A 24322-nucleotide genomic window follows, 5' to 3' on the forward strand; every position below is an offset into this window, starting at 1 on the left:
CCATCTGGAGTTAATTTTGGTGTAAGGTGTCAGGAAGGGGTCCTGTTTCTGCTTTCTGCACATGGCTAGCCAGTTTTTCCAACACCATTTATTAAACAGGGAATCCTTTCCCCATTGCTTGTTTTTGTCAGGTTTGTCGAATATCAGATGGTTGTGGGTATGTTGTATTTCCTCTGAGGCCTCTGTTCTGTTCCATTGGTCTATATATCTGTTTTGGTACCAGTACCATGCTGTTTTGATTACTGTAGCCTTGTAGTATAGTTTGAAGTCCAGTAGTGTGATGCCTCCTGCTTTGCTCTTTCTGCTTAGAATTGACTTGGCTATGCAGCCTCTCTTTTGGTTCCATATGAAGTTTAAGGTGTTTTTTTCCAGTTCTGTGAAGAAGGTCATTGATAGCTTGATAGGAATAGCATTGAATTTGTAAGTTACTTTGGGTAGTATGGTCATTTTCACGATGTTGATTCTTCCTAACCATGAATATGGAATGTTTCTCCATCTGTTTTTGTCCTCTCCTATTTCGTTGAGCAGTGGCTTGTAGTTCTCTTTGAAGAGGTCCTTTACGTTCCTTGTTACTTGTATTCGTAAGTATTTTATTCTCTTTGTAGCAATTGTGAATGGCAGTTCATTCTTGATTTGGCTCTCTTTAAGTCTATTACTGGTGTATAGGAATGCTTGTGATTTTTGCACATTGATTTTGTATCCTGAGACGTTGCTGAAGTTGTTTATCAGTTTCAGGAGATTTTGGGCTGAGATGATGGGGTCTTCTAGATATACAATCATGTCATCTGCAAATAGAGACAATTTGATTTCCTCCTTTCCAATTTGGATACCCTTTATTTCTTTTTCTTGCCTGATTGCTCTGGCTAGAACTTCCAGTACTATATTGAATAGGAGTGGTGAGAGAGGGCATCCTTGTCTAGTGCCAGATTTCAAAGGGAATGCTTCCAGCTTTCGCCCATTCAGTATGATATTGGCTGTTGGTTTGTCATAAATAGCTTTTATTGTTTTGAGATACATTCCGTCAATACCTAGTTTATTGAGGGTTTTTAGCATAAAGGGCTGTTGAATTTTGTCAAAAGCCTTCTCTGCATCAATTGAGATAATCATGTGGTTTTTGTCTTTGGTTCTGTTTATGTGGTGAATTACGTTTATGGACTTGCGTATGTTGAACCAGCCTTGCATCCCCGAGATGAATCCTACTTGATCATGGTGGATGAGCTTTTTGATATGCTGTTGCAATCGGTTTGCCAGTATTTTATTGAAGATTTTTGCATCTATATTCATTATGGATATTGGCCTGAAATTTTCTTTTCTTGTTGAGTCTGCCGGGTTTTGGTATCAGGATGATGTTTGTCTCGTAAAATGATTTGGGAAGGATTCCCTCCTTTTGAATTGTCTGGAATAGTTTCAGTAGGAATGGTATCAGCTCCTCTTTGTATGTCTGGTAGAATTCGGCTGTGAACCCGTCTGGACCTGGGCTTTTTTTGGGTGGTAGGCTCTTTATTGCTGCCTCGACTTCAGGCCTTGTTATTGGTCTATTCAGGGTTTTGGCTTCTTCCAGGTTTAGGCTTGGGAGGATGCAGGTGTCCAGGAATTTATCCATTTCTTCCAGGTTTACTAGTTTATGTGCATAGAGTTGTTTGTAATAATTTCTGATGATGGTTTGGATTTCTGTGGAATCTGTGGTGATATCACCTTTCTCGTTTTTTATTGCATCAATTTGGTTATTCTCTCTTTTCTTTTTTATTAATCTGGCTAGTGGTCTGTCTATTTTGTTGATCTTTTCAAAAAACCAGCTCCTGGATTTATTGATTTTTTGAAGAGTTTTTTGTGTCTCTATTTCCTTCATTTCTGCTCTGATCTTAGTTATTTCCTGTCTTCTGCTAGGTTTTGAGTTTTTTTGATCTTGCTCCTCTAGCTCTTTCAATTTTGATGATAGGGTGTCAATTTTAGATCTCTTCTTTCTTCTCATGTGGGCACTCATTGCTATATATTTTCCTCTAGAGACTGCTTTAAATGTGTCCCAGAGATTCTGGTATGTTGTGTCTTCGTTCTCATTGGTTTCGAAGAACATCTTTATTTCTGCCTTCATTTCGTTGTTTATCCAGTCAACATTCAAGAGCAAGTTGTTCAGTTTCCATGAAGCTGTGCGGTTCTGAGTTAGTTTCTGCATTCTGAGTTCTAACTCGATTGCACTGTGGTCTGAGAGACTGTTTGTTATGATTTCCGTTCTTTTGCATTTGCTGAGGAGTGATTTATTGCCAATTATGTGGTCAATTTTAGAGTAGGTGTGATGTGGTGCTGAGAAGAATGTATATTCTGTGGATTTGGGGTGGAGAGTTCTGTAAATGTCTATTAGGTTTGCTTGTTCCAGGTCTGTATTCATTTCCTGGATATCCTTGTTGATTTTCTGTCTGGTTGATCTGTCTAATATTGACAATGGGGTGTTAAAGTCTCCTACTATTATTGTGTGGGAGTCTAAGTCTCTTTGTAAGTCATTAAGAACTTGCCTTATGCATCTGGGTGCTCCTGTATTGGGTGCGTATATGTTTAGGATCGTTAGCTCTTCTTGTTGCAGTGATCCTTTTACCACTATGTAATGTCCTTCTTTGTCTCTTTTGATCTTTGTTGCTTTAAAGTCTATTTTATCAGAGATGAGAATTGCAACTCCTGCCTTTTTTGCTCTCCATTTGCTTGGTAAATCTTCCTCCATCCCTTTATTTTGAGCCTTTGTGTATCCTTGCATGTAAGATGGGTTTCCTGGATACAGCACACTGATGGGTTTTGGCTTTTTATCCAATTTGCCAGTCTGTGTGTTTTGATTGGGGCATTTAGTCCATTGACATTTAGGGATAGTATTGTTATGTGTGAATTTGATACTGTCATTTTGATGCTACCTGGCTGTTTTGTTGGTTAGTTGATGCAGCTTCTTGATTGTGTTGGTGCTCTTTTACCATTTGGTATGTTTTTGGAGTGGCTGGTACTGGTTGTTCCTTTATATGTGGAGAGCCTCTTTCAGGAGTTCTTGTAGAGCAGGTTTGGCGGTGATGAAATCTCTGAGTGCTTGCTTGTTCACAGAGGATTTTATTTTTCCTTCACTTATGAAGCTTAGTTTGGCTGGATAGGAGATTCTGGGTTGAAAGTTCTTTTCTTTGAGGATGTTGAATATTGGCCCCCAATCTCTTCTGGCTTGTAGGGTTTCTGCTGAGAGATCTGCTGTGAGTCTAATGGGCTTCCCTTTGTGGGTAACCCGACCTTTCTCTCTGGCTGCCCTTAGCATTTTCTCTTTCATTTCAACCCTGGTGAATCTGACGATTATGTGCCTTGGGGTTGCTCTTCTTGAGGAATATCTTTGTGGTGTTCTCTGTATTTCCTGGATTGGAATATTGGTCTGCCTTGCTTGGTTGGGGAAGTTTTCCTGGATAATATCCTGAAGAGTATTTTCCAGCTTGGATTCATTGTCTTCATCACATTCAGGTACACCTATCAGACGTAGATTAGGTCTTTTCACATAGTCCCACATTTCTTGAAGATTTTGTTCATTTCCTTTTTGCGCTTTTTTCTCTGTTCTTGCCTTCTCTTTTTATTTCATTGAGTTGATCTTCGACCTCTGATATCCTTTCTTCTGCTTGGTCAATTCGGCTGTTGAAGCTTGTGCATGCTTCATGAAGTTCTTGTGTTGCATTTTTCAGCTCCATCAATTCACTTATACTCCTCTCCATGCTGTCCATTCTCGTCAGCAGTTCGTCCAATCTTTTTTCAAGGTTCCTATTTTCTTTGCATTCAGTTAGAACATGTTCTTTTAGCTCACTGTAGTTTCTTACTACCCACCTTCTGAAGTCTGATTTTGTCATTTCATCACCCTCCTTCTCCATCCGGTCTGGTTCCCTTGCTGGTGAGGAGTTGTGATCCCTTTTAGGAGGAGAGGTGTTCTGGTTTCGGGAGTTTTCATCCTTTTTGCGCTGGTTTCTTCCCATTTTTGTGGGTTTATCCACCTGTTGTCTGTCTCTGTCCCAGGGAGTTGGAGCTTTATGAGTTTCCGTTGCACTACTGCCTTTTTTGATTTTTCTTTCAGGTCTGACCCGCCCAGCTAGCAGCAAGCCTAGCCACTGCCTGCCTGCAGGGGCTTTGCTGAGCTGCTGTGGGCTCCGCCCAGCTGCCCTGAGCTCTTCCCTGCAGTCCTGTTTATATGGGCGTAGTTAGAACTCTCCTGGCAATTGTGGCCCCGCCGCTGTTATGGCGGACTCTCTCTGTTGGGGCAGGTTGCCTCGGCAACGGCAGCCTGCCTCCGTAGCAGTGGAGAGTCTCAGTAATGGCGGAAGCCCCTCCCCCACCGAGCCGGACAGTCCTGGTTCAGCTGTGCTTGGTTTGAAGGGCTCAACCCAGAGGGTTTCCAATTACTGTTTTTGTTTTCGTTGTTGTTGGGGGTGGAGGGGTGGGACCAACCGAGCCTGATCACCTGGCTCCCTGACTCAGAGTCTTTTCTTTTAAGTTGAAGGACCCCGCGTTCCGGTCGCTTGTTGAAAAGAAAAGGCACAGGGATCGCCCGTGCTGAGACTCACGGAGTCGGCTCGAACTGCGGCGCCGGCTCCTGGCGGATTTTTTGCCTTGGAATCTCCTGGCCTGGCTCGCTATTTCAGATGAATGGGCAACTCTGCCATCTCAGGGCTCTGCTCGCCAGCTAAGAGGGCTCCCAGACCAGTGGCTTCTGTACAGAGAACCGCAGCAACAGGGAGTGGTCACAGCAGCCACGCAGGCGGAATCAGCCCCGCGGGGGCCAAAACAGCTGCACCGGCTGGGACTGCGATGCTGGCGACCCCCCTGCCTGGGTATCCCCTGGTCTGTGGGCAATAAGAGTTCGTCTGGAAATGCAGCGTCCACTCACCCTCTGCACTTTGACTGGGAGCTGAAGTCCTGAGCTGTTCTTAGGCGGCCATCTTCCCAGCATTCCCAACACTGTTTATTAAATAGGAAATCCTTTCCCCATTGCTTGTTTTTGTCAGGTTTACCAAAGATCAGATGGTTGGAGATGTGTGGCATTATTTCTGAGGCCTTTGTTCTGTTCCATTGGTCTAAATATCTGTTTTGGCATCGGTACCATGCTGTTTTGATTACTGTAGCCTTCTAGAATAGTTTGAAGTCAGGTAGAACTCCAGCTTTTTTCTTTTGCTTAGGATTGTCTTTTTTTGGTTCCATGTGAAATTTAAAGTAGTTTTTTCTAATTCTGTGAAGGAAGTTGATGGTAGCTTGATGGCAACAGCATTTAATTTTTATATTACCTTGGGCAGTATGGCCATTTTCACAATATTGATTCTTCCTATCTATAAGCATGGAATGTTTTTCTGTCTGTTTGTGTCCTCTCTTATTTCCTTGAGCAGTGGTTTGTAGTTCTTGAAGAGGACCTTCACATTCCTTGTAAGTTTTATTCCTAAGTATTTTTTTTCTTTGTACTAGTTGTGAATGGGAGTTCACTCATGATTTGGTTCTGGTTGTTTATTATTGGTGTATAAGAATGCTGTGATTTTTGCACATAGATTTTGTATCCTGAGACTTTTTTATTTTTATTTTTATTTATTTATTTATTTTTTTGAGACGGAGTTTCGCTCTTGTTACCCAGGCTGGAGTGCAATGGCGCGATCTCGGCTCACCGCAACCTCCGCCTCCTGGGTTCAAGCAATTCTCCTGCCTCAGCCTCCTGAGTAGCTGGGATTACAGGCACGCGCCACCATGCCCAGCTAATTTTTTGTATCTTTAGTAGAGACGGGGTTTCACCATGTTGACCAGGATGGTCTCGATCTCTTGACCTCGTGATCCACCAGCCTCAGCCTCCCAAAGTGCTGGGATTACAGGCTTGAGCCACCGCGCCCGGCTATCCTGAGACTTTTTTGTGTGTGTGTGTGCTGAAGTTGTTTATCAGTGTAAGGAGTTTTGGGGGCTGAGATGATGGGGTTTCTAAATATGCCATCATGTTGTCTGCAAACCCAGCCAATTTGACTTCCTGTCTTCCTATTTTAATACACTTTACTTTTTTTCTTTGCCTGATTGCTCCAGCCAGAACTTCCAATACTATGTTGAATAGGGGTGATGAGAAAGGGTATCCTTGTCTTGTGCCAGTTTTCAAAGGAAGTGCTTCCAACTTTTGCCCATTCAGTATGATATTGGCTTCTTTGTCTTGGGAAGATTCAAAATTCATTCTAGATATTTGAAAATATGCAATACATTGTTGTTGATTATATCACAGTATAGTGCTATAAACACTAGAACTTATTTCAACTATCTAGCTGTACTTTTGTATCTCTTAACCAATCTCTTAGTGATGTTAACCATTTTTTTCACATTCCTGTAGGCCATTTGTATTTCTTTTGATAAGGTCTATTAAGCTTATTTACCCATGTTTCAATGAGATGATGATGATGATGATGATGATGATGATGATATTGAGTTGTTTGGGTTCCTTTTATATTTTGGATATTAATTCCTTGTCATATAAATTGTTTGCAAATATTTTCTTCCATTTTTGCAGGTTCAATCTGTTGATTGTTTCCTTTGTTGTGCAGACACTTTTTCATTTAATGTAATCCCATGTATCTATTTTTTCTTTTGTTTCCTGTGCTTTTGAGTTCTTAATTATAGAAGCTTTACACAGAACCCAGACTGAAATGTTTCCCTTATCTTCTCTTCTACTATTTTTATGGTTTCAGTTATTACATGTAAGTGTTTAATTCATTTATATTTGATTTTTGGATATGGTGAGAGATAGGGGTCTCCTTTAATTTTTTGCATATGTATATCTAGTTTTCTCAGCACTATTTATTGAAGAGGATGTCCATTTCCTAATAAATGTTCTTGGCACATTTGTCAAAACTCAATTTAACGTAAATGCATGGACTTATATCTGGGCTATCTATTCTTTTCGATTGGTCTATGTTTCTGTTTTCATGACAATACCATGTTGTCTTTGTTACAATAGCTTTGTAGCATATTTTGAGATCTGGTATATGATTCCTTCAACTTTGCTGTTTTTGATCAGAATGATTTTGGCTATTCAGAATCTTTTGTAGTTCCATATAAATTTTAGAATTTTTTCAGTTTCTATGAATAAATTTATTGGTATTTGGATAGATATTACATTGCATCAATAGATTGCTTTTGGTAGTATGGTAATTTTCACATATTAATTATTCCAATTTATAAATGTTGGATGTCTTTAAAGGACATCATTTCATTCTTTTTTATGGCTGTGTAGTTTTCCACAGTGTATATGACCACATTTTCTCTAACTAATCCAGTGTTGATAGACACCTAGGCTGATTACATGTCTTTGCTATTGTGAGTAGTGCTGCAGTGAACATAAGAGTGAATGTGTCTTTTTGGGAGAATAATTTATTTTCTTTTGGATATATACCCAGTAATGGGATTGCTGGGGTTGAATGATAGTTCTGTTTTAAGTTCCTTGAGAAATCTACAAACTGCTTTCCACAGTGGCTGAGCTAAATTTACACACTCACAACCAGTGTATCAGCATTTCATTTTTTCTGAAGCCCACCAGTATCTGTTGTTTTTTGCCTTTTATTAATAGGTATTCTGAGTGGTGTGAGATGGTATCTCATTGTCATTTTTGATTTGCATTTCTCTGATGATTAGTGTTGTGGAACATTTCTTCACATGTTTGTTGGGGTGTAGCTTTTAGAGTTTTCTATATATAAGATCATGCAATTTGCAAACAATTGACAGTTTGACTTACTCCTTTCCAATTTGGATGCCATTGATTACTTTCTCTTGTCTAATTGCTCTGGCAAGGATATTCAATACTATATTGAATAGAAATAGTGAGAATAGGCATCCTTGTCTAGTTCTAGATCTTACAAGAAAAGCTTTCAAGTTTTCCCCATTCAGTATTATGTTGGCTGTGTGTTTGTTATATACAGTTTTTACAGTGCTGAGGTACATTCTTCCTATACCTAACTTGTTGAGAGTTTTATTATGAAGTGATGTTGAATTTTATTAAATACTTTTTCTGTGACTGTTGAAATGATCATGTGGTTTTTGTCCTTCATTTTGTTGACAGAAGGTACCATGTTTATTGATTTACATATATTGAATCAACCTTGTGTTCCTGGGATTCCACTTGATCATGATTGAATGATCTTTTTAATGTGTTGCTAAATTTGGTTGACTAGTATTTTGCTCAGGATTTTGCATCTGTCATATCAGGGATATTGTACTATAGTTCGCTCTTGTTGTATCTTTGTCTGGTTTTAGTATCAGGATAATGTTGGTCTCACAGACTGACTTTAGAAGAATTGCCTTCTCTGCAATTCTCTGCAAGATTTTAAAAAGTCTTGGTATTAGTTCTTTAAATATTTGGTAGAATTCTACAGTGAATTAATTAGTTTTTTGGCTTTTCTTTGTTGGAAGATTGTTTATGACAGGTTTAATCTTCTTTCTCGTAATCGTTCTGTTTAGACTTTCTATTTCTTCCTGGTTCAATATTGGCAATTTGTATTTGTCTGGAAATTTAATCGTTTCCACTAGATTTTTCAGTCTGTTGGCATATAGCCATTTGTAACACTCTCTAATGAGATTTTGTATTTCTGGCATTTGTTTTAATGTCTTCTGTTTTGTTTTTTATTTTATTTATTTGGGCCTTTTTGTTGTTGTTAGTCTAGTAAAAGTTTCATGCTTTTATCTTAAAAAAAAAAACCCAACCTTTTGTTTCATCGATCTTTTACATTTGTCTCAATTTTGTTTACTTTTGCTCTAATCTTTATTATTTCTTACTTCAACTAATTTTGGGTTTGTTTTATTTTTACTTTTCTAGCCCTTTGAGATGAATTGTTAGGTTGTTTATTTGAAATATTTCTACTTTTTTGATGTAGGCATTTATTTCATCAACTTCCTTTTATTACTGCCTTTGACTTTGCTGTATCCCATAGGTTTTGCCATGCTGTATTTCTATTTTTGTTTGTTTCATGAAATTTTCAAATACTCTTCTTTATTTCTTAATTGGCTCATTGGACATTTAGTAGCAAGTTGTTTAATTTTTATGTATTTGTACTATTTTGAAAGTTCCTCTTGTTTTGATTTCTAAGTTAATTCCATTGTGGCCAGAAAAGCTATTTGAGACTTGTTTTGTGGCCTAACGTGTGGTCTATACTGAAGAATGTTCTATGTGCTGATGAAAAGAATGTGCATGCCATAGTTGCTGGATGAAATGTTTTGTAAATGTCTATTAGGTCCATTTGGTCCAAAGTGCAGTTTAAATCCAATGTTTCTTTTTGATTTTCTGTCTAGATAATTTGTCTAATGCTGGCAAGGGGATGTTGAAGTCCCCAGCTATGATTTCCTGCATCTCTCTCTCTCTTTAGATCTAATAATATTTGCTTCATATACCTGAGTGCTCTGGTGTTGGGTGTGTATATGTGTATATATATTTACAATTGTTATATTCTCTTGCTGCATTGATTCCTTCATTATAATATAATAACCTTTTTGCCTTTTTTCACAGTTTTCCACTTAAAGTCGATTTTATCTAATATAAATAAAGCCACTCTAGCTCTTTGGTTTCCATTTGCATGGAATACCTTTTTCCATTCCTTTACTTTCAGTCTATATGTGTCTTCACAGGTGAGGTGAGTTTCTTGTAGGTAGCATATAGTTAGATCCCTTAAAATCCATTTAGCCAGTATACATCTTTTAATTGGGGAATCTAATCCATTTACATTCAAAATTATTACTGATAGGTGAGGACTTCCCATCCCAAAGAGAGAGGCATGACTGCCCTGTATGTGGCCAAGGTAGTTTTTTTTTTAGCAGGCAGGGAATCACTTCAGCTTGGATAGGTGAAATAACTCCACTTCTGTTTGCCCATGAGGAAACGTGTAATAGCTTGGGGATGTTGGGACACCAGCCTGGGGTGGTTTGGTAGTGGCTTAGCATCAGGGATGAAGGGGATCTGTGGCTATTTGCCTTCAGAGCAAGACACAATCCAGCTGTAGTTCTAGTTCCAGGATGGTGTAGCACAGTAGCTGCAGAGGCCTCAGGGTTTGGGGCATAATATTGGCTGCTTCTTTGTAGGGAGCACAGCTAAGTGGACTCCAGGCAACTACCTCAGTTGGGCTGATTGCCTGTGAGCACTGCAGGGGGACCCTAGTGGTGAGTTCTCTAGGTTTTCAATGTGTTGATGATGGTTGTTAGGATCCTCTTGCTTACCTCCTCATTGTAGAAAGAGGTTTCTCCTAGTTTCCAGCTGATCCCAGTTGGGGATGGGGTAGTGAAGAACCAGCATTTCCGTCTCTTCTCTGTGTGTCTAGGATTTTTGTTACTCCTTGGATGCACTCCAGCACTCTCCCTCAGTTATTTTCATTAATATGTCACTGTTTATTCATTGCTCTGGATATCTTTGTGAAGGGAACGAGCACACCTCTTGCTGATGTCACTCTTTCTTAATTTGGCTATTCTAGTTCCTTTGCTTTAAATATTTATGTAATTCTAAGAATCAGCTTAACATCTACAAAAAAGTTAGAATTTTGATTCAGATTACTTTGAATGTATAGATGAATTTTTAAATAGCTGTGCTGAAAAATATGTCCTTTTCTTGAACCCTATCTTAAGGATAATGCACTCAGTTTTTCACCATTACTTATTATCACATTAACTACAGATTTTTTGCAGGTGCACATTATCAGGTTGAAGAAAGTTCTCGTCTAGGCTAGGTGCAGTGGCTCACGCCTGCAATCCCAGCACTTTGAGACGCCAAGGTAAGTGAAATACTTGAGCTCCTGGGCAACATGGCAAAACCCTGCCACTACAAAAAAATTAAAAAGTTACCCAAGTGTGGTGGCATGCACCTGTAGTAGTCCCAGATACTGGGGGCAGCGGTGTTAAGCTGGGAGGATTGCTTGAGCCCAGAAAGTTGAGGCTGCAGTGAGCCGAGATTCCACCACTGTACTCCAGCCTGGGTGACAGAGAAAGACCCTGTCTTAAAAAAAAAGTTATTTTTTCTATATCTACTTTTGGAGCTTTTCCTTTTGTCATGAATGAATGCTGGATTTTGTTAAAGTATTTTTCCGCAGTTGAGATAATTTGTGACTTCTCTTTATTTTCTAAATGTTGTGAATTATATCAAGAGATTTTCTAACCAGCTTTGCAGTCCTAGATAAACTGCAGTTTGCTCACGTTGAATTGTACTTTTATATGTTGCTGGATTCAATTTGCTAATATTTTGCTGAGGATTTATGCCTCTGTAGTCATAAGGATATTGGTTGCAGTTTTAAAAATATAATGTCTTTTTCTGGTTTTGATACTAGTGTGATGTTGACCTCATAAAATGGGTTGGGAAGTGTTTATTCTTCTTGCATTTTCTAGTAGAGATAGTGTAGAATTAATATTATTTCTTCCATACATATTTGGTAGAAGTCTCCAGTGAAATTATCTGGGCCTGGATTTTATAGAAATGCAGATTTTCTATTTGTTTTTGAATTAGTTTTGTTAATTCTGTCTTTCAAGACACTGGTAAGTTGTTGAATTTATGGGTAGAAGGTCATTTGTAGTATTATTGTCCTTTTAATGTATGTAGGGACTCATTCTTGATATTAGTAATTCATATGGTCTGTTTCTTTTTCTTTGTCAGTCTGTCCACAAGCTTACAAATTTATTTAATCTTTTCAAAGAACCAGCTTTCAGTTAAATGATTTTCTTCATTTTTTAATTTAAAAATATTTATTGATCTCTGTTCTTAGATTTATCTTTTCCTTCCCTCTGCTTAGTTTGATTTTACATTGTTCTTTTTTTACTTTTAAAATGTTTGTGGGTATATGGTAGGTGTAAGGTGTATATATTAATGGGGTATATGAGATATTTTGAATCAGCCATACAATGTGTAATAATCACATCAGGGTGAATGAGGTACCTATCACCTCAAAGCATTTATCCTTCATGTTACAAACAATCCAATTATACTCTTTTAGTTATTTAAAAATGTACAATTAAATTATTGTTGACTATAGTCACCCCATTGTGCTAGCAAATACTAGATCTTATTCATTCTAATTTAATTGTACTCATGAACCATCCCCACTTCCTCCCTACCCCACCCCCCACTACCCTTCTCAGTCTCTTCTACCTATCATTCTACCTCTTTCTCCGTGAGTTTAATTGTTTTAATTTTTAGCTGCTGCAGAAAAGTGAGAACAGGTGATGTTTGTCTTTCTGTGCCTGGCTTATTTCACTTAATGTAATGACTCCCACTTCCATCCAAGTTGTTGTTGCAAATGACAGGATATCTTTTTTTTTTTTTTTTTTTTTTTTTTTTAATGGTCGAATGGTACTTCATTGTGTATATGTACCACTTTTTCTTTATCCATTTATCTCTTGGCAGATACCTAAGTGACTATTGTGAATAGTGCTGCAATTAACATGGGAGTGTAGATGTCTCTTCAGTACACCAATTTTCTTTCTTTTGAGTATATACCCAGCAGTGAATTCCTGAATCATATGGTAGCTCTATTTTAAGTTTTTTGAGAAACTTCTATACTATTCTCCATAGTGGTTGTACAATAATTTACATTCCCACAAACAGGATGCCAGGGTTCCTTTCCTTCACATTCTCACCAACGTTTACTATTTTGTCTGTCTTTTGGATAAAAACCATTTTAACTGTGGTAAACTAATATCTCATTGTAGTTTTAATTTGCTTTTCTCTGATGATCAGTGATTCTGAGCACCTTTTCAAATATCTATTTGCCATTTGTACATCTCTTTTCAGAAATGTCTATTCAGACCTTTTATCCATTTTTAAATAGGATTATTGGATTTTTTTTTCTGTAGAGTTTTAGGGCTCTTATAATATTCTGGTTATTAATCCTTTGTCAGATGAATAGTTTGCAAATATTTTCTCCCATTCCGTGGGTTATCTCTTCACTTTGTTGATTGTTTTCTTTGCTATGTGAAAGCTTTTTTAACTTGATGTGATACCATTTTGCTTTGGTTGCCTGTGCAATCAAATGGGATATTACTCAAGAAATGTAATTACTTTTACATTTATTTAATGTGGATGATTATTCAAGAAATCTCTGCCCACTCCAATGTCCTGGAGATTTTCTCCAATGTTTTCTTTTAGTAGTTTCATAGTTTGAGGTCTTAGACTTAAGTCTATAATTCATTTTGATTTGATTTTTATATATGTGAGAGATAGGGGTCTAATTTCATTAACATATGGATATCAAGTTTTCCCAGTGGTATTTATTGAAGAGGCTGTGCTTTCCTCAATATATGTTCTTGGCACCTTTGTCAAATATGAGTCACTGTAAATGTATGGATTTGTTTCTGGATTCTCGATTTTATTCCATTGGTCAGTGTGTCTGTTTTTATGCCAGTACCATGCTGTTTTGGTTACTATATCTCTAGCATAATTTGAAGTTAGGTAATGTGATTCCTTTATTTTTGTTCTTTTTGCACAGGATAGCTTTGGCTATTCAGGGTCTTTTGTGGTTTCATATACATTTTAGGATTTTTTTTTTCTACTTCTGAGATGTCTTTGATATTTTGATGTAGATTGCATAGAATTTTACTCTGCGAACTTTGATATATTGTACTGTCATTTTAATTCAGTTCAAAGTATTTTCTAATTTTCTCTGAGACTTCCTCTTTGACCTATGGCTTATTTAGAAATGAGTTGTCTAAGTTTCACATATTTCTGTTATTGATATCTAGTTTAATACCTTTATGGTTCAAGAACATCCTTTAAAGTTTCTCTTCTTTTAAATGTATTATTGTTTTATATTATTTTCTTTTTCTTTATCTGAGAGTGTCCTTATTTTATCATAATTTCCAATGGATATTTTCACTGGATATAGAGCTCAATAGTTCTTTTCTTTCATCACTTTAAAGATGTCCTGCTCTCTTTTGACTTCCATGTTTTCTGATGAGAATTCTGCAGTCAAATTTTTGATCTCTTATATGTGATGTGCCATTTATCTTTTTGAGACAGGGTCTTGTTCTGTTGGCTAGGCTTACAGTATAATGGTACAATCATAGCTCACTGCAGACTTGGCTTCCCAGGCTCAAGAGATCCTCCTGCCTTAGCTTCCCAAATAGCTAGGACTAAAAGTGTACACCACCATACCTAGCTAGAATTTTAACTGTTTTGTTTGTGTAAAGATGGGGTCTCACTATGTTGCTCAAGCTATGTATCATTTTTCTGTGGCTGCTTCTAAGATTTAAAAAAATGTATCTTTGGTCTAAGGGATTTAATTGTGCTCTGTCGGTGCATGCTTTTCTTTAAGTTTATCCTTTTTTGGATTTGCTGAACTTCATGACTCCAAATTTATTACTTTCATTGAATTTTTTCAAAGATTTATTTCTGCACCAGTATCTTTTTCCTTTTCTTTAGTGACTTTAATGACAAAAAGAGAAAAATAAGAGAAATTGAGCATCTTCCCATACTCCTCAGCTCACTGGGATCCCTTTTTTTAATCCCTTTGCCAGAAAGATTTTTTTTTTTTTTAATTTGCTGCCTGTATCCACTGCTCAATTTTGCAATTTTGCATGGGGTTACTTGTGAATAAAAGCTGGATTATAAAGGTGGAAATAAAGCTATACAGCCCACCCCTACTGTAAATCATTCTTTAATCTTGGGCTCTCTTTGCACTTTGGCTCCTATTACAGATTTTTCACAGTTTCCCTGTGGCTGCTTTTCAATTATGTCCAGAGTCTTTAGTTGCAATACGTGGGAGAGAGGGGCTGTAGTGTGCATACCCCTTTTAGCTGTGTCACCACTGATTTTTAAAAATTTAATAATACATCTTGCAGATGCTTCCATGTCACCACATACAGATTTGCTTTGCTCATTTTAAAGTGACAGAGTCCTCCCTTTTTTGTATATATATCATCATTTATATAATAAATTATTTATTTATTTTTGCTGTTAACAAAACTGAGACATCATTTTAATACATGTATCTTGACATATTTTTGTAAGAGTATCTGTAGGGTATATTTCTAGCTACAGAATAATGGTTCAAAAATATATGCATATGCAATTAGCATCTAAAAATATATACTTCTACGAACAATGCCCAAGAATGCTCATTTCTCTACACTGATGCTTGAATAGATGCTTAAAAATGATTGCAATCCAATAAGTGTCTTGTTTTGATTTAAAGATTAGTCTTTAGGGCCAGGCAAGGTGGCTCATGCCTGTAATGCTAGTACTTTGGGAGGTGGGCAGATCACTTGAGCTCAGGAGTTCAAAACCAGCCTGGGCAACATGGTGAGATCCTGTCTCTACAAAAAATACAAAAATGAACTGAGCATAGTTGCACGCACCTGTAATCCCAGCTACTCTGGAGGCTGAGGCAGGGGAATTGCTTGAGCCCAGGATGTAGAGGTTGTAGTGAATTGAGATCCTGCCATTGCACTCCAGTCTAGGTGATGGGAGTAAAACTGTTTCAAAAAAAAAAAAAAATTAGTCTTTTTTTCTGATAACTGCTTGGCATTCATGTTTTTTTAGAAAGGTTACTTCCCACTCTCAAACTCTTAATAGAGATTTTTAATAAATTCACCCCGATCTTCTACTGGTTACTTTATATGTTTTATTTAGTCTGCATTCTTTACCCCTGGCAGCCAATGGAAAAATGGTGAATTAAAAAGGAACTCCAGAATGGATGTGGTGCTCACATTTGTAATCCTAGCGCTTTGGGAGGCTGGGGCAGATGAATCACCTAAGGTCAGGAGTTAAAGAGCAGCCTGGCCAACATGGTGAAACCCTGTCTCTACTAAAAATACAAAAATTAGCTGGGCGTGGTGGCATGTGCCTGTTAATCCCAGCTACTTGGAGGCTGAGGCAGGAGAATCACTTGAACACAGGGGACAAAGACTGCAGTGAGGTGAGATTATGCCACTGCACTCCAGCCTGGGCAACAGAGTAAGACTCTGTCTCAAAAATTAAATAAACAAATATAAAGGAACTTCAATATTTTAGCACATTTGTCTCATGTATTGTTGAGTAGATTTTTCATACATGTCTTACAGGTCTGAGTCTAATGTTCAGAATAGAAAGAAGTTAATCATTTAATTTCTAGACTCGAGTTTAGCATATTATTAAACTTTTTAGGGTAGCCTATGAAGACTGACAGGTTAAAATAGAAAAATATTGTAACATATTAGCTTCTGTCCATGCATGTGATCCTTTTGGTAATAGGGTTGGAAGAAGGGGTCCCTGTAGTACGTGTGGTTCCCAAGGCTGGGCTATTCTACATCATTTACTGACCTGCAGGGAGTTCAGCAGCTATTTGATGGTTATAGTGAATGCTGGCCATGCATGCCATTGGCTCATAGGTAAATACTTATCTACGTAAATTATGTACCATTCAGCTTGAATGATAAATTGAGAAAGCAGAAAATGGATATTCCATCCTTTCTGTATTCACTTTGAAATACTGGCTGAAGAGATATGGAGAGAATAAATGTGTTCCTTTTATGCAAATGCCTTTTCATATTGGCCTCTATGTAAATGATGTGTCCTTTCCTACAATGAATGTGTAAACTCTTTTCCAAGATAAGTAGATTTGTATGTACACGGAATTAAAATTTTAAAATTTATTTAAAAATTTAAGTATAGTAACATTCATTGTTTTTGGCATACAGGTCTATGAGCTTTGATAGATGAATAGTTTGTATAACTACCACCACCAAGATATAGTTCCATTGTCACTCCCCAAATCTCACTTGAGCTGCCCCTTTGCACATAAAAATTTTCCTGTCTCCAACCCAGCAACCACTGATCTGTCATCTGTCCTTAAAGCTTTGCTCCTTCCAGAGTCATATACATTTCAAAATTGAAATGTAAAACATGCTAATATATTTTAGTCACTGTTTCTCATAAAAATTATGTTTTGCCTGCTAGTTACCAATAAGGAACCTATTTGAAATTGTATGGACTATTTCATCTCTGCTTAATCTCTGTGGACTAATAGATATTTTCTCAAAGAGTGAGTAATCTTAAGATCTTTGGTCAAAGCATTGCTGTTATGCTGTTCTGTATAAAAGTTTGCAGTTAAAAACAGTTAATAGTGATAGAATAGATCATACTTCCTATTTTACATAACTTTTTAAAACTCAGGCATACTTTTATGTCAATTTTTTCTGAAACCACACCCATTGCTATGATTAAGGCCTTTTTATACCTTGCTGTATTCATATGTTTAGAATTCTGCCCACTTTCTGCTTCTTTCCCTGTCACTAAAACAGCATATATGCACTGAAGAAAGGTAGAAAACATTGATGAGCATAACAGATTTGGGGGAGGGGGATATACCTCAGCTAGTATTAACTCCTGTGCAGTAAGAAATGGTTAACTGTCTGCTATTGATATTTAGACCTACTTTAGATACCACAAAAATAATTTCTGAAAAGCTGTTACTTTTTCTTGTACTTAAACATGACCTCTAACTTTATTCTGTTTTGATCTTTATCATTTATTTTAAATATCATGTTGTATTTATTCTTTGTTTTCTAAGTTTTGCAATGGCCCTTGGCCAAAACCAACAACATTCTTATCTAATCTGATCTGATCTATTTGAATTAGTTTAAATCCTCAAAATAGAAAGTTATAAAAATAATTTGTTCCAGAGTTAAAAGGAAATGATTTTTTTTTCAAAAAATTGAGTATATACAAAAAATTGTTTTTTCATAACAATTGTCTTATGCATAATTTATTCTTAATTCTTTGAAACATTATTAAGTTACTCTCTGGAGTCTTGTTCAAGTTAAATACATATTTTTTGTGTAAATGGATAAGGTTCCTTAAAAAATGTTTCCTGTGGCATTGAAATGAACATAAACTATATCCCAAGTGCCTTGGACAGAGACTTTCAATGAGGAGTAATTAATTCATGCATTCATAGTACAGTAAACTTTTACTATTATTAATGTATCAGATACAATGCTGAGTATACTGTACTGAATATACTGAAAGGAAATTTTATAATTCTAACTATAAGCCTCAAAAGTATGTTTTTAAATCCATATAATCTTTCTTTCATAATCACATCTAAATGATCATGAAATTCTGTGAATATAACCTTCTCTCTCTCTCTCTCTCTCTCTCTCTTTTGAGACAGAGTCTCACTTTCTTGCCTAGGCTGGAGTGCAGTGGCATGATCTCAGATCATTGCAACCTCTGCCTCCCGGATTCAAGCAGTTCTCATGTCTCAGCCTTCCAAGTAGCTGGGACTACAGGTGTGTGTCACCACGCCCAGCTAATTTTTGTACTTTTTGTAGAGACAGCTCTTTTACCATGTTGGCCAGGCTGGTCTCAAACTCCTGACCTCAAGTGATCTGCCTACGTTGGCCTCCCAAAGTGCTGGGATTACAGGCATGAGGCACTGTGACTGGGAGGATTTATCTTCATATCATAGCACTTAGTGAAATCTTTGATACATAGTAGGTGCTTAACAAACGTTTATTAACCTAACCCTGTAATACAGAAAGCAGGCAGGTTCTCATTGTTACCATTGTACAGACAAGATGACTGAGGTTATGAGGCAATGAATGACTTTCTTAAGGGCTCTCCCAGCTACTAAGTCAGGGAGTGAAAGGCAAATTTCCAGTTTCTCTACTGCCAGTTCTAGGCCTTCTTCCTGTTACCCCAGCGGCCTCTCTAGTATGGCTGCAAATCATCTGTGAGCACTGCAGTTACATGTTGTTGTGGAGTGAGCACTAGATTGGCAGCCATGAAATCTGGCCTCAAATCTCAGCTTTTCTACTAATTGGGGATATGGAATCCAGTTTCCTAGTATGTAAAATGAGGGGATTCAATTAGATTTTTAGGATTATTCAATTCTTAAAAAAATTAAGTTCTGTCAAATAGTTATTTTTACTTAGTTTTCAAGCCCTATTACAAAATGACAGCACAGAAATGTGAAATAATTTGTTCAAAGACTGTCTGCAAGCTGGGGGTAGAACTCAGAAACAAGCCTCTATTACTTTTCTATTGCTGCCATGATAAATTATCACAAACTTTGCAGCTGAAAGCAACTTAAGTTTATTATCTCACAGTTCTACCAGTCAGAAGTTCCAGTGGCTTAGATGGCTTCTCTGCTTAGAGTCTCACAAGGCTAAAATCAAAGTGTTTCATGTGGAAGTTCTGGAGAATAATTGGTCTTCAGGCTCATCCAAGTTGAAAGAATTCAGTTTCGTGTGCTTGTAGGACTGACTTCCTCATTTCCTCATTGACTGTCAGCTGAAGGCTGTTTTGAGCTTCTAGAGGCTACATAGCTTTAGCTTACAATCCCCTTCACCCATCTTCAAGTCTAGCACGTAGGGTGTGCTTACTGACCTCTTCTGTTGCTTCTTTTCTGACTCTGCTTCTTTTGCTTTTAGCAATCATGTGATTACATCAGGCCCACTTGTATAATCCAAGCTTAGCTCCCTATGTTAAGGTTAGCTGATTAGTAATCCTTATGGCATCTGCAGAGTCTCTTCATAGCAGTGCCTAGACTACTGTTGATGGAATAACCAGGAGATGGGAATCTTGGGTGACATCTTTAGAATCCTGCCTTCAACAAAGCCCAAATTACTTGATCTTCAAAAGCAGGTGCTTGCCATTATTACTTATATCCTATATCCTTACAACTTATATCCTAATACTAGTTTGATTTTCTTGGTATTCAATCATTTTTGACATCTTGTCTATTCATATAACTTACAAATATACCCTCCTAACAAACCTCATATATATAAGATATTACAAATGTATTATATATTTTTGATGGTGCAGTTATTAGGGCCATCCATTGTTAATTTATTGCTTATTAAATATTTACTTAGTGTCAATAATACTAGTTGTAAGTGCTGAGGATAAAATAATGTAAAAGTTGAAAACTTTACATACAAAGAACACATTCTTTTACTTCTCACGTATTTATCTAGCACTTATATGTAAGGTCTCTTCTAGGTTCTGAAAATAGAGTGATGGAATAAGACATTGTTCTAATGAGACATACACCAAAAGAAAACGTATGAAACTAAACAGGTGGACCAGTGGTTGGAGACTATAATGGCAGATGATTATGAATGTCATGAGGAAAAATAAAGCAGGATAATGAGATAGAGAGTGATAAGGTAGGGTGTTGACTGCTGTGTTTGAAAGGATAGTCAGAGAAGGCTCCTTTTAGATATAAACCTGAGTAAAGTTAGAAAATTCTAGTTGGGAAGACAGAAAAATAGGACAACAATGACCACAAAGTGCAGTAAAGGCTGTGAGAGAAGTGAACATACAGGTAAGCATACACATAAGAAGTGAACATACACAGGCACACAGAGGACACATCTAAGCCAGGGGGCAGGAAGCCTGTAGGAGTTAATACCTAAGTCAACACCTGAGATGGATATGAATTAGCTACTTGGGTGGAGAAGGAAGGTGTTGAAGGCCAAGTGAGCAGTATGTGGCAAAAGTATATATGCTACGGAAGGCACAGAGAAAATTGTATATGGTTCAGAATGGCTCTGCAGGAGTTTAGGGTGAGGGAGAATGATGGGAGGTGAGGCTAGTGATGTAGGCTGAGTCAAATAATAAGGATGGCGTTTGGTATAATTAGAAATTTTATACAAAAGACTGCTTGAAAACATTTTGTGACATGATTAGATTCATAATTTCATAACATCACTAGAAGTAGTGTGAAATAAGAATACAAATGGGGCAAGACCAGAAGAAGGGAGAAAAACTATAGATGCATTACATGAAGACTAGAACAAGGGGGCTCTGCTGAGAATGAAGAAAAGGGGCAGAATCTACACACAATAAGGGCATTAAATAGATAGGATTTGAGTCTTCTGGAGGTGAATGATGAGAAAGGACAGAATCAAGCATCTGCCATGGTTAACTGGGTATAGCAATTCATGGAGATAGGAAATGCTGGAGGAAGAATAGATTTTGGGTAAAAATTGAGGAATTAAGTTTTTGACATTAAATCTGGATTTTCCAGGCATAGTTAAATGAATATTTTCAACAGGCAATTGCATATTATTGTCTGGAGCTCAGACTGTAAAAATTAGGGGTTGTCATTATATTGACGATAGTTGAAACTGCAGACTCCTGTCACCTAGGAAAAAATTTATAGGATGAGAAGAGAAAATGGGTTTAAGAGAGAAGTGCAAAAAGAGAAACCAAGAAGAATTAAGTGGTAATGTTGCAGAAGCCAGGGGGATTTCAAGAATTATTTATTTTTAATACCTTAAAAAAGTAGACTACATTTTCTGAAATAACCAAGTAATTAAACAGCAAAGATCAAGTAATTAAATTCAAATAACAAAGAATACCAACCTTCTCTTGACTAACTTCCCCCAAATTATGCAGACTAGTGGAAAGTTTTCTAGCACATGAAGAAAACTAAGAATTCAGGAAATTAAAAATCATCAAAATGGATGGTCCATGGCTGTTTTCCAAAGATTGAAGGAAGACCTATTGCATCACAATCAGTTGAAGTATGAGTGAAAATGAAAATTCCTAGTTTCTAACCCAAATCCTATTGAGTCAGAATTTCTGCTGAGAATAAGAAACATTTATTTTAAATGTTTACCCATTGATTTTTGTGAACATTATCAATCGAGAGCCACTAGCCTTCAAGAAATGAAATAGCTTTTTAAATGTTGAAAATCTATGCTCAGAGAGTTAGAAGGGCAAACAAAAAGTAGATATATTAAAATGGATTTGATTAAAATACAAAGTATTACTAAATGGTGGAAACTGCAATTGAGAATTATTAGACATACTAAAGAGTACCAGTGAAGTATTATACTGCTGATATATAACAATAAACATATAAGATTTGTATAATAATACTTCCTCTATGTATTTCCAGAAGAGGTAACATGGCATAGAATTGATCAAAAGAAAAACTTAGTAGGAGAACAATTTTCAGTAATTGAAAAATTAACTAGAAATAGGAAAGTGTCATAGTTTTAGCCTATATTTTAAATCCATTTTTATTGAGTCAACATACGAAAAGCACACTCATCATAAACACACAGCAGGATGGGTTGTAACAAAGCGAGCTTAGGACGCAGATGAAGAAATAGAATATTACTCACCCTCCAGAAGTCCTGTGTTGGCCTTTCCTCCCCCAGTCACTAGCATCCTTCTTTTCCAAAGGTAGGTACCTTATTTTCCCTGTTTTGGAAAGTTATGTAAAATGGTATCTTATAGTATATTTTTAAATCATGTATTCCTTTATATCTGGCCTCTTATATTCAATATTATGCTTGGGATTTATCTATGTTGTGTGTAACAGTAGTTTATTCCTTTTTTATAGCTGATAGTATTCCTTGTATCAATATACCATAATTTATTATACTGTTGATAGACACATGGGCTGTTTCCAGTTTGGACTATTATAATATGGACTTTTAAAAATATATTTTGGTGATTATATTTACACTTTTTTTTTTAAAGATAGGGTCTCACTCTGTTCCTGAGACTCGAGTACAATGGCATGATCATAGCTCATCGTAGCCTTGTTTTCTGGGCTCAAGTGATCCTTCTGCCTCAGCCTCCCAAAGTGTTGGGATTATAGAGATAAGCAACTGTGCCTAGCCAGACATTTTTATTAAGTGTATACATAGCAGTAGAATTTCTGCATCATAGCAGATACATGTGTTTAATTTTAGTAGACACAGTTTTCCAAAGTGGTTGAACCAATTTACATATATTACTTCCTCCAGTAACGCAAGTGAATTTCAGTGTTTTGTGTACTTGTCAATATTTAGCATTGTCAGTCCTTTTAGTTTTAGGTCTGGAAGGTAAGTAGTAGTATCTTATCGTGGCTTTAACTTTTATTTACTTTTTGATTTATGAGGTTTATTGGCCATTTGGATATCCTGTTTTATGAAGTGCATTGTACAAATCTTTTACCCATTTTTTCTATTGTACCATCTGCTTTTCTCTTAATAAATTGTAGAACTTCTGTATACATTCTGCACACGTCTTTTGTTGGATATATGTATGACTGATTTTCTACCAGTCATTGGCTTGCCTTTTTACTCCCTTAATGGTGTCTTTTAATGAAAAGAAGTTCTTAATTTTAATTAAGCCCAATTTATAAATCTTTTCCTTTATGAATACTGCTTTTGTAACCAGTTTAAAAGATATTTTTCTACCTTAAAGCCATGAAGGAAGATTTTTCCAAAACTACACAATCACCAAATGGATTCTTCCTACCTGCTCCACAGGCAAAATCAATTCACTAGGGCCATGATATTAGAGTAAAGAAAGAGTTTAATTGATATGGGTCTAGCCACACAGGATAACTGGAGTTATCACTCAAAACAGTCTCCCTGAAGGCTCAAAGGTTGGGTTTTTCAAGGATAGTTTGGTGGGCAGGGGGCTAGGGAATGGGGAATGTGATTGATTAGGTCGGGTTGGGGGGTTGAAGTGGGTTCTTCTTCTTGTCTTCAGTTTCTTGGTGGACCTGCAGAACAAGTTGAGCTAGTTTACCAGCCTGGGTGGGACCAACAGGTCCATTAGAATACAGGTTCTGAAAAATATCTTGAACACTAATCTTAGGTTTTACAATAGTGATGCTATCCATAGGGGCAATTGGAGAGGTTGGGATTCTTGTGGCCTCTGGCTGCAAGACTCCAGGGCCATAATTTCTAACCTGCTGGTTAGTTTGTTAGTTTTACAAAGGTAGTCTTGTCCCCAGGCAAGAAGGGGGATTGTTTAGGGAAGGGGGCTGTTATCATCTTGGTTTCAAAGTTAAACTATAAACTAAATTCCTACTATAGTTAGCTCAGTCTATGTCCAGGAATTAACAGGGCAGCTTGGAGGTTAAAAGCAAGATGGGGTCAGTTTGGTCAGATTTTTTTTTCTATGTCATAATTTTTCTATGTCTGATTTTTCTTACTGCTAAAAGTTTTGCAAAGGTAGTTCCAATCACATTCTAGATTGATTTTTATTGCCTTTCATATTAATCCACATTCCATCAAGTACTGATTTTGTCCATAGGATGAAGTATAGATAAAGATTTGTTTTCATAGGAATATTTAATTGAATCAGTATCATTCACTACCCATTTAACGGAAACTAAAATATTACACTCCAAAATATACTTCTTTGACATATTTTGAGATGGCTATTCAGAGTACTTGCAGACAGAAATCGTCCTGAAAAGTCACCTTTTGTGGAGGAGACTTGAATCTGTAGAGAAAAATCTACCTTAGTGCAATAAACAGCCAGGCTTTTTCTGAGTCACTCCACCCCTTGTCCAGATCTAGGAAAGATTAAGTCAACCACAGGCTACCATCTATTATTTCTGACGGCAGC

The 24322-nt window shown here is 36.9% G+C and overlaps 1 long non-coding RNA gene across 5 annotated transcripts in view; it reads left to right on the forward strand.

Moving 5' to 3' along the window:
- LOC120362337 (uncharacterized) overlaps positions 1–24322 on the forward strand; it is a 450979-nt gene that overhangs the window by 111643 nt on the left and 315014 nt on the right. For 3 of the 5 annotated variants that reach the window (XR_012514035.1, XR_012514036.1, XR_012514037.1), the window contains one exon: positions 10675–10760. The exons of the other annotated variants lie outside the window; for them this stretch is intronic. This is a non-coding gene — a long non-coding RNA (uncharacterized LOC120362337). The remainder of the gene's footprint in view (positions 1–10674; positions 10761–24322) is intronic. 5 annotated transcript variants of the gene reach the window in all.

Source organism: Saimiri boliviensis, chromosome 15, assembly GCF_048565385.1.
Source record: "Saimiri boliviensis isolate mSaiBol1 chromosome 15, mSaiBol1.pri, whole genome shotgun sequence".
Lineage (NCBI taxonomy): Eukaryota > Metazoa > Chordata > Mammalia > Primates > Cebidae > Saimiri > Saimiri boliviensis.